The following is a 10,906-nucleotide window of genomic DNA, read 5'->3' on the forward strand; positions in this document are numbered from 1 at the left end:
GAGCCTGATGTGGGGCTCGATCCCATAACGCCGGGATCACGCCCTGAGCCGAAGGCAGACACTTAACTGCTGCGCCACCCAGGCGCCCCTCCTTATACATTTTAGATGTTAACCTCTTAGCAGACATATGGCCTGCAAATATTTTCTCCTTTTCATTCTGCTGGTTTCCGTGGTTGTGAGCGGCTTTTTAGGGTGAGGTAGTCCCACTAGTTTACTGCCACTTTGTTGCATGTACTTTGGTGTCACAGCCAAGAAACCAGCGTCAGAACCAACACCAAGAAGCTTTTTTTCCCCATGTTTTCTTCCGACAGCAGTGGCAGCCCATGCACGTGGGCCCAATCTAGGATGGTTTCCGATGTGGGGCCAAGGGCAGCCACCCCAAAACGTGCCACTTTGGCATACTGATAATTTTAAAGAGAAGTTACAGCTCATATAAGGATACTCAGACCATCTTGTCCCCAAGAAAGCAAGAATCAGATCTCCCCTGAGAAAAATACCCTCCTTGTACTAAGAGGTGAAAAAAAAAAACCCTTGAAACCAGAGATAGAGACTTTAAAGCCGGAAAACTGTAGAAAAAAAACCTTGTGGTGTTTTTTTTTTCCTAATCTACTACCTCAGCCTAAATTCCACTTAGAATTCCCCACTAATTAAAGCTCCAAACACCTGTTTTCTTTATCCTGTCAACTCCTCACAAGTTTATCGTATCTGCTTCGGTCATTTCTTTAGGTCTCAGTTTCATTACTGGGCCTCTGTGCCCACGTAAGGACACTGGTTGTTTGGTGTTTTTTTTTTTTTCCTATCAACCTGTCTCATGTAAGTTTAATTTAGTCCAGCTAGAAGGCCTTGAAGGGTAGGGAAAGAATTTTTCCTTCCCTACACTGACTTCCCAATGGCCATCTTCTTGTGGATCTGAGAGGCATATCTGCTTGCTCTGGGGTAAAGGATACTTCAGTCTCCGTGTGTGGTTGGCAATCACTATCTGCCTGTTTGTGATGTTCCCCCCTTGTCCGCTCCGGCACGGAGCTCTGCCCATCATACGGAGCACCCCTTACCACACTCGGTAAGGGAAAGGTCTCTCTCAGCTTGGGGGGGCAGCGGCACCCTGTTCTGTTGTCAGTAGTCAACCAGGAGGAGCCGACCGTGAACAGGCTCGTTGGTCGTCCAGGAAGCCTTCATATCTGGGACCTCACTGGGCTGGTGGAGGCAGTGTCTCCTTGGGAAATACGCCAGGGACCAGAGAGACACTCCTGAGATCTTTTCTTGGAGTTAGGAGACCTCATCTGGGCCGAGTTTTGTTCATTCCTGTATGTACCATTTATATCTTAGTACGGAAGACTCTCGAACCACCTCCACCAGGTGATTTGAGACATCTGCTTGCATCCATGACATGACTGGGATTTCTGGTCTTAAGATTGCCTCACAGCCATCGTTCATGCGCTCAGTATCCACGAAAGCCCAACAGCGGGCCACTAATTCTGTCCTGAGCTGACTAAAGACACTAAGACTTCGGGGCTCCCGGATTCATCTCCTGACTCACCAGGAGAGGCAGAGAGTCGTCACCAGGCACACCCCAGTAGGACCATCTATCACGTCCCCCATGACCTGGTACTGGCCCAGAGTTCCTTAGTGGGGAGCACATCAATCTCCTCCTTTGAGGACCCCGTTATTGAGCAACAAGGCCCAGAGCTGTCTTTGGAAAAAGCTCTTGCCCAGAAAGTCCACAAGAGGGCTCCTAATCGCCATTTTTTTTTTTTAAAGATTTTATTTATTTATTTGACAGAGATAGAGACAGCCAGAGAGAGAGGGAACACAAGCAGGGGGAGCGGGAGAGGAAGAAGCAGGCTCATAGCTGAAGAGCCTGATGTGGGGCTCGATCCCATAACGCCGGGATCACGCCCTGAGCCGAAGGCAGGTGCTTAACCGCTGTGCCACCCAGGCGCCCCTCCTAATCGCCATTTTGACATTGTTTCTTTGGACAGTCAAGTTTGCTATTTTTGCAGTAGCCACTTTTTCAGTGCCCAGAAATTTCTCAGTGAAGATCCAGATTGTGTGGTTGACCAACTGACCTAACCTCATTCTGAAGCTTCATTGGGTGGAGGTTTAATTGGGTTCGACAACCAGCAGGAGCGGCATGAACAAAGCTAGGAATCTTTGCCAGGCGACCAATCTCATCCGACACTGCTCCCACTCCCTCACCGTAGACCCCAAAGACTCCCAGGCTGGGCGCGGGGCCTCCGCAGCTTCTGTAAGGGCGCTCCCACGAGTGTTTTGCCGGCTCACCATGTGTGGGCCAAATCTGCCAGAGCCCAAAGAGTACCCAGCTGAGGAAGACGAGGGTCCCTGGTAATCCTGCCCTCTCATCTCCCCCTTCTTCCTCCTTCTCGGGCAAAGCGGCTACTGGAGGAGGGCCTACAGCGACACACTTCACTCGGAGCCACTTTCCCTCACGAAGTGGAGCGAGACGCCCTCTTCGTCACGGAGGCAAACTAGTCAAGTTACTAAGGTCTCCTCAGAGCACTGGACATAGCAATCGCAACGAGCTCTACATTTTTTATTTATTAGAAGCATGAGTCTCGGTAACACAATGCCCAGCAGGCTGTCTTCTGGCACCAGGGATCGGCTTGGATCTGAAAACAGTCATTGGGTACAGCTCTGTTTCTATGGTCTCTGACAACTCCCGGTCCCATCATCAGAGGACAGGAAACAGTAGTGAGGGACTTGCTTCCCTGGCTTTCTGACAGTCCCTCGCTGCTGGATTTCTAATCCCGCTCGGGCCTTGGTGGTTGGGCACGGACTCTAACAGTGACAGCTCAAGCCACACCTGTGCCTGGAGTACTGAGAAAATTTTCCCGGCTTCAGGGAAGATGTGGGCTCTTTCCAATGGCCCCTACTTTTTTATTCTGTCTGCTGTGGTCAGTCTCCTAATCAGCATCATCGGGGTTAGCTAATGTTTACTGAACACCTACAGCGAGCCTGGCCTTGATCCGGGTGCTCTACATGAACTCCTTCATTTCATCTTCTTTTCAGCCTTGTCAACCCCTATTATGATCCCATTGCTCAGATGAGACTCAGACAGCTGAAACAACCCGCCTGAAGTCACAAAGCCAGTATGTGGCAGATCTGTGGTTTGCAACCCTGTGAGTCCACAGTTGGCCTCCTTCCCGTGAAGCCACCCCGCCTTCCACACTCCTTCTCCCCACTCCCACGCGCTTACCTCTGTCCGCCAGCTCAGCGGTGTGCGGCAGGCCTGGAGGCGCGTGGTGTCTTCCAGGCAGCGAGCTCAGCAGTTCTTCCTGAAGAGAGAGAACACTTAGCAAAGTACTTTCCTTTGTTTGTTGGGATGGAGACCAGTTGTTTCCACACAAGAAATCAACCACTCCATATACAAAGCACACTGGTTAAGGGCAGGGGCTCCCAGCCTTGGAGATTTCATGGACTAAAATAACAAAACTGGGTTCCGACACAGATCCTGATCTTTTCATTTCACCAATTAAGACCATTTCAGAGAATATCATTTATACTCCTCCTACTACAATATTAATGACAGGAGTAATATGTAAACCTCAAGGAGAAAGGCTATATAATGTACCAGGTCTTCTTAATCTTTCAATGAACTATCTGATTTCATCCTCATAAAAATCCTATTCAATAGGCATCATTGTTATCCCCATTTAATAGGCAAGGAAATTTGAAAAAAAAATGCGATGTAGGGGCGCCTGGGTGGCACAGCGGTTAAGCGTCTGCCTTCGGCTCAGGGTGTGATCCTGGCGTTATGGGATCGAGCCTCACATCAGGCTCTTCCGCTATGAGCCTGCTTCTTCCTCTCCCACTCCCCCTGCTTGTGTTACAAGATATCCTTATTTTTCTGAAGTTTTTTTTTAATAGACTTTTTTTAAGTGGGCTCCTCACCGAATGTGGGGCTTGAACTCATCACCCTGAGGTCAAGAGTTGCTCCATCAACGGAGCCAGCCAGCAGCCCCCGTAAAGGAGATATTTAAAGGAAACCAGCAAGCATACAACAGAGGCCCTGATCTCAGAATCTGGGAATAGCCAAGCAAAAAGCACAGAAGCTCTGGGTCTGAGTCTTGGGCAAATTAATGCTCTTTGTCTGTTTTCTGAAATCTAATATGAAAATATTACTATCTGTCGTGAGAAGGAAATGGCCTAACAGATACCGAGCCCTTACCCCAGTGACTGGCAAATGACGACCCCCCCAGTACCTACCAGGGGCGAGGCTTATCATTCCTCTTTGTCCCGGCGCAGCCCTGCAAGCTCATCGCCTGCTGGAAAGAAATGGAGTATGAATCCTACAGACTGCTCCTCTGACTGCGGTCAGATAGCTACTGGCACTGACGATACTCTCCCTCCCTCCACTGTCTCTTATTTCCCCCTCCTTGACAGAGCTGAAGCCGGCGGAAATGTCTCAGCTCTACTTCCCACTGGTTGAAGAGGGTTGCCATAGCAGCACTCACACAGATTCCTTCTGGGAGCTCAGGAACACAAGCCACACAAGCCGGCAGACGTCTGGGGCTTCTCCAGCAGCTGCTGCTCACGGCAAGTATCAGGGATTGTGAGATGCAGGGCGTTACACACAAGGGCCCTGTAGTGCTTCTCCGCTTTACCACCCAGACCCCAAACCGTACTAGACCCCTGACACTTCCCACCCCTTCTGCCCATCTAGCCTGTTATCAGGAAGGTAAAGGGCGAAAGGAACTGGAAAGGCCAGGGAAAGGGAAAGTTAAGAGTGATTTGTTCGCACGGTTCTGTGAGGATAAAATCCCAGAATTTTCCTTCTCATGATAAAGCACTGGTTTCCATGGGGAAGTTCTAAAGAGGATCTACCCGTGGATAAAAATCCTGCCTCATTTGCTTGGTATTAGAAGTCTCGGATTTGGCTTCAAGTCAGTTCATCAAGAGCCATGTCACCAAAAGCCAAGTCACAGAAGGACTAAGTGAACAAGTGGGCCATTCTTTAAAGGATCCAGTTACCATATGACTTAATTCACCAAAGCTTACCAAATTTACCAATTTACCAAAAACTTTGTTTTCTTTCTTTCAGCTTCATTAAGGTATACTTAATCATAAAAATGCACATATTTAACGTATTCATTTCAATGAGTTTGGACAAATGCATATACCTGTGATAACATCACTACAATGTTTTTTTGAAGATTTAATATTTATTTAATTGAGAGAGACAGAGAGAGCATGAGTGGGGGGGTGCAAAGGGAGAGGAAGAAGCAGGCTCCCCACTGAGCTCAATCCCAGGACCCCGAGATCATGACCTGAACCGAAGTCAGATGCTTAACCGACTGAGTCACCCAAGTGCCCCCTTTTTGACCTTTTCTGAACATCTCCTGATCCCCAAGTGTTTTACAGATGCTGGTAGAAGGACAAAAATGGGTGGGCAGGGGTGGATGGAGTGATACGGACTCTACCAAAGGGAAGCAGCTGATTTCCAGAAAGCTGTCTTCTATGTTCTGGATGTCAGAAAGAAAGGGACCAAAACCAGGCCTCCTAGACTTTACTGGCCTCAGAGAAAGAAGGTTAAGGTCCGAGCAAAGCTAGGTCAGTGTGAAGAGAAGCTTCTGCACAACATTCACTTAGCTACTGAGGGTTACAAAGAGAATTGGACCCTGTTGCTAAAGAGATATTAGGGGACAGAATATGTATTAAGATTAAGGTGTTATTTGCAAAACAAATCGCTATAGATATGCTCTTGGATGGGAAGACAGCATATATGTACATAAGACCATCTGCTCCAAATTTTCTGATTTTAGCACAATTTCAATTAAAATAGAAAAATAAGCAAGAAAACAAAAGAATAATCTAATAAGTGTAAGTAAGAGATTCAACTGACCACATATTTATTAGAACAAACCACAAAACACTAATTGTTAAGACTAATACTGGCTCAAAAGGGCAATACTTATCAGTGGAAGAGAGGGGATATACTGGAGTAGCTACTGGCATACATGACATTAACAAATGTCAAAATGTAAACGGCTGACAGACACATGAAAACATGTTCAACATCAGTAGCCATCAGGGAAATTCAAATCAAAACCACACTGAGATACCACCTTACACCAGTTAGAATGGCAAAAATTGACAAGGCAAGAAACAACAATTGTTGGAGAGGATGTGGAGAAAGGGGATCCCTCCTACATTGTTGGTGGGAATGCAAGTTGGTACAGCCACTCTGGAAAACAGTGTGGAGGTCCCTTAAAAAGTTAAAAATTGAGCTACCCTATGACCCCGCCATTGCACTACTGGGTGTTTTCCCCAAAGATACAGACGTAGTAAAGAGAAGGGCCATATGCACCCCAATGTTCATAGCAGCAATGTCCACAATAGCTAAATCGTGGAAGGAACCGAGATGCCCTTCAACAGATGACTGGATTAAGAAGTTGTGGTCCATATATACAATGAAATATTACTCAGCTATCAGAAAGAACGAGTTCTCAACATTTGCTACAACATGGACAGCACTGGAGGAGATAATGCTAAGTGAAATAAGTCAAGCAGAGAAAGACAACTATCATATGATTTCTCTCATCTATGGAACATAAGAACTAGGAAGATCAGTAGGGGAAGAGAGGGACTGCAGGGGGGGTAATCAGAAGGGGGAATGAAACATGAGAGACTATGGACTATGAGAAACAAACTGAGGACTTCAGAGGGGAGGGGGTGGGGAATGGGATAGACCGTGATGGGTAGTAAGGAGGGCACGATTGCATGGTGCACTGGGTGTTATACGCAACTAATGAATCATCGAGCCTTACATCGGAAACCGGGGATGTACTGTATGGTGACTAACATAATATAATAAAAAATCATTTAAAAAAAGAAGTTGTGGTCCATATATACAATGGAATATTACTCAGCTATCAGAAAGAACGAGTTCTCAACATTTGCTGCAACATGGACGGCACTGGAGGAGATGATGCTAAGTGCAATAAGTCAAGCAGAGAAAGACAACTATCATATGATTTCTCTCATCTATGGAACATAAGAACAGGATGATCGGTAGGGGAAGAAAGGGATAAAAGAAAGGGGGTAATCAGAAGGGGGAATGAAGCATGAGAGACTATGGACTATGAGAAACAAACTGAGGGCCTCAGAGGGGAGGGGGTGGGGAATGGGATAGACCGGTGATGGGTAGTAAGGAGGGCACGTATTGCATGGTGCACTGGGTGTTATACACAACTAATGAATCATCGAGCCTTACATCGGAAACCGGGGATGTACTGTATGGTGACTAACATAATATAATAAAAAATCATTAAAAAAAAAAAAGATAATGCGGGGAAAAAATGGAGTTTTTTGCTTTCAATTTTAAAATTATTTATTTTTAATTTTTTTAATTCCAGTATAATTAACAGTGTTATAATAGTTTCAGGTGTACAATATAGTGATCCAACAATCTATACATGACTCAGTGCTCATCATGGTACGTGTACTCTTAATCCCCATCACCTGTTTCACCCATCCCCCACCACTCACCTCCCCTCCGGTGACCATCTGTTTGTTCTCTATAGTTAAGAGTTTGTTTTTTGGTTTGTCTCTTCTTTTTCCCTTTGTTCATTTTGTTTCTTAAATTCCACATACGAGTGAAATCCTATAGTATTTGTCTTTCTCTGAATGACTTATTTCACTTAGCATAATACCCTCTGGTTCCATCCATGTTATCACAGATGGCAAGATTTCATTATATTTTATGGCTGAATAATACTCCAATGTGTGTGTGTGNGTGTGTGTGTGTGTGTGTGTGTGTGTGTGTATGTATGTATATACACACATATATCACATCTTCTTTATTCATTACCAGTGGACACTGGGGCTGCTTCCATAATTTGGCTATTGTAAATAATGTTGCAATAAACACGGGGGTGCATGTATCCTTTCAAATAAGTGTTTTTGTATTCTTTGGGTTACTATCCTGGTAGTGCAATTACTGGATCATATATATGGTAGTTCTATTTTGAACTTTTTGAGGAATCTCCATACTGTTTTCCATAGTGGTTGCACCAGTTTGCATTCAATGGGGAAAATGTTTTTTGTTTCTTTTGCTTCAAAAAAGAAAGAACTGGACTCCTAATACAGGTATACGAAATTACAGGAAATACTTCATGAACTAGTTTTACATTTTGTTAGTTAAACCATACCAATAAACTGGAAGATTCCCCCAAATAGGTGTACCTTGGAAATGTTAAATTCAAATGAGCAGAGATGTTGGCCATATTTGAGCTTTGATCTTGTCTTGCTTTTTAATGTGGTGAGACTTCCGAAATGCAATCATACTATGTGTCCACAGACTGACTACCACTCAGGAAAGGCAGATGGCTTTCTCTTTTTAAAAAAGCAACCAGTTTTGGGGGCGCCTGGGTGGTTCAGTCAGTTAAGCGTCCAATTCTTGATTTCGACTCAGGTCCTGATCTCAGGGTCATGGGATCAAGTCCAGCATTGGACTCCATGCTCAGTGGGGAGTCTGCTGGAGATTCTCTCCCTCTCCCACTGCCCCTCCCCACAATGCACAGTTGCATGCTCTCTCTCTAAAATAAATAAATTTTAAAAAACAAAAGATATGTGAAAATACCCATAAAGCCATTTTCTTCTCAAAGAGAGAGTCTAGTGAACTGAATGTGATGAATAAATTCCATCATACCACTTGTCAGCTCTGTGATCTGGGAAAATTATTACCCTCTCCCTGTCTTTATTTTCTCGTCTGCAAAATAGCAATAGTCTTCATTCATGCATATTGCTCAGCACAGGACTTGGCACACAGTAAGCCTGCCAAAAGTTTCAGCTGTTACTATAATCGTTGCTCATTTTTTTTACTACATGTAAAAGTACCACCCTAGCTCCAGGTGAGGAAACAAAAAAGTAGGTCACCCCGTCTGAAAATTCAAGTGTTCACTGTGCAGGTAGGGAACATAAGAACAACACCCACAAAACAGTTTTCAGTGGGAGGCCATGTTACAGCTGCTGTCTCTTAAGGAGTGATCCACACTTCAGGCCTATAGCGATTAGGGAGGGGAGACAACAACTGGGCAGGTAAGTTTGAGAAAGGGAAGGAAGAGGAAGGAAGGAGGTGAGTGAAAGGAGGCAGAAAATGTGGGAGGAACATAGGCAAGACCCAAATGACTGAGCTAGACAAGGAAGGGTTTGGAATGGGAACAGCACAAGATGGAGGGTCACAAATGAGTATGGCATGTTCTGAGGAATCCCTGTGAGGTTGCAGTGTCTGAGGACATCATTCCAGAGATCAGACTTCATTGTCATGACTGTAACTGGAAAACATGAAAGCTATTAGACTGAATGTGTGCTCACCTCCTGCGATTTCCTCTGAACAGTATACAAAACAAAACACAATCCAAACAATAGCTTAAAATACAAAAAGACTTAGCAAAGTAAAAATTATTTTCTTGGATATTTGCCTTTTCCTGCAGTAAGTGTATGATCCTGATGAACCGAAGTTCTCTTCTAGTGTGATTCTATTTTTTTTTTTGAGAGAGATGGCGGGGGATGCAGAGGGAAGGGGAGAAAATCCCAAGAAGGCTCCACCCGCAGCGCAGAGCCAGTCAAGGGGCTCAATCCCATGACCCTGAAATCATGACCTGAGCTGAAATCAAGAGTCAGACGCTTAACTGAAAAAGCCACCCCGGCACCCATGTGATTCTATTTAACTGAGATATCGATGTACGATATTACAAGGCTACCGGTTATGAGAGAGAACACGCCAATTTGTGCGTGGTGCCTGAAGTATCAGGAGGGTGTTACCAGAGTTATTCAAACATCATTTTTATTCTGCCTATGGACTGAATCTTTCCCATGTTTCGCAGGGTGAGGAAGAGCACGGTGAGGTGAATGGACCATGATTTATGGCCTTGGCTGTGGTTGCTACTTTTGGACAGCAACTCAATGACTATGAAGACGACCTCCTCATCCCTTCACATCCCACGTGTTGGCCAGGATTCACCTGGTAGCTAATCTCCTTGCTTCCAGGTCAGAATGAATAAACACTGAACACTCACCTGAGTGGAGAGTTAAGCAATGTTTTGAGACTATAGATTCACCTAACAAATTTGGCCATGGTGAGATTCCAAAATCTAAGTTTTTATATTAAATAATACCAGAAGAACCGATTTAGCACCTTGTAATATTTCTGACTCCTTATTGGAGTTGAGATTTTGATGTGGGTCCATGGAATTCACGAGACATCCTTGGAAATTCCTTCTGATTAAGGTTTAGAAATAGAAGCATCGTTGGTGTTTCTTGGGGTGTTAGGGTTGGGGACCTAGGCCAGGGAAAATCACATTGTAAAACTTCCTCTCAGTCCTGATTTTCCCTCATTCTACAAGAATATTTTAATCCCCATGACACCTCTTAGGATGTCAGTGGAGTTAAAGGAAGGTAACCCTACCGTTTGCCCTTGTGATGGGTTAGGGGCTAATTTACATATCAATCTTAATTTACATACAAATTGACGGATTTACAACTGAATCTTCCCCCCTTTAGGTGTATTTTTGTAAAGCCCAGCTGGTTAGAGCTACCTCCTTGTGCCCTATTGGCTTCCTTGGGGGCGGGGGAGTACCCATCTGTCAGCCCTCACTTAACACCTATGCCCCCACACCCCAACAGGTCTGGGCTCAGTCATTGCCGTGGATTTCTTTCTCCTCTAGGTCTCCAGAACCTTCTTTTCTACTTCTGAGTTCAAAACATCCATTTTTTTCTTTTTTTGGTCTCCCTAATTCAAGGGGTAGCAGACAGAGACTCCTGCTTATTCTCTGCCTTATCGCCATTATTTTTCCTCAACCAAGATTCCTGGCCTTGAAACAGAAAATTACGATCCAACTCTGCAGTTCTCCTAAGAGCCCTAGTTTTGTCGGGGGGGGGGGGGGGG

The 10,906-nt window shown here is 45.1% G+C and overlaps 1 long non-coding RNA gene across 3 annotated transcripts in view; it reads right to left on the reverse strand.

Annotated features, from left to right (window-relative positions):
* LOC103680212 overlaps positions 1–10,906 on the reverse strand; it is a 73,206-nt gene that overhangs the window by 4,259 nt on the left and 58,041 nt on the right. For all 3 annotated transcript variants that reach the window (XR_573073.2, XR_573072.2, XR_005834534.1), the window contains 2 exons: positions 4,225–4,283; positions 3,215–3,293 (listed from right to left, as the gene is read on the reverse strand). This is a non-coding gene — a long non-coding RNA (uncharacterized LOC103680212). The remainder of the gene's footprint in view (positions 1–3,214; positions 3,294–4,224; positions 4,284–10,906) is intronic.

This window comes from Ursus maritimus, assembly GCF_017311325.1.
Source record: "Ursus maritimus isolate PB19 chromosome X unlocalized genomic scaffold, ASM1731132v1 scaffold_X1, whole genome shotgun sequence".
Lineage (NCBI taxonomy): Eukaryota > Metazoa > Chordata > Mammalia > Carnivora > Ursidae > Ursus > Ursus maritimus.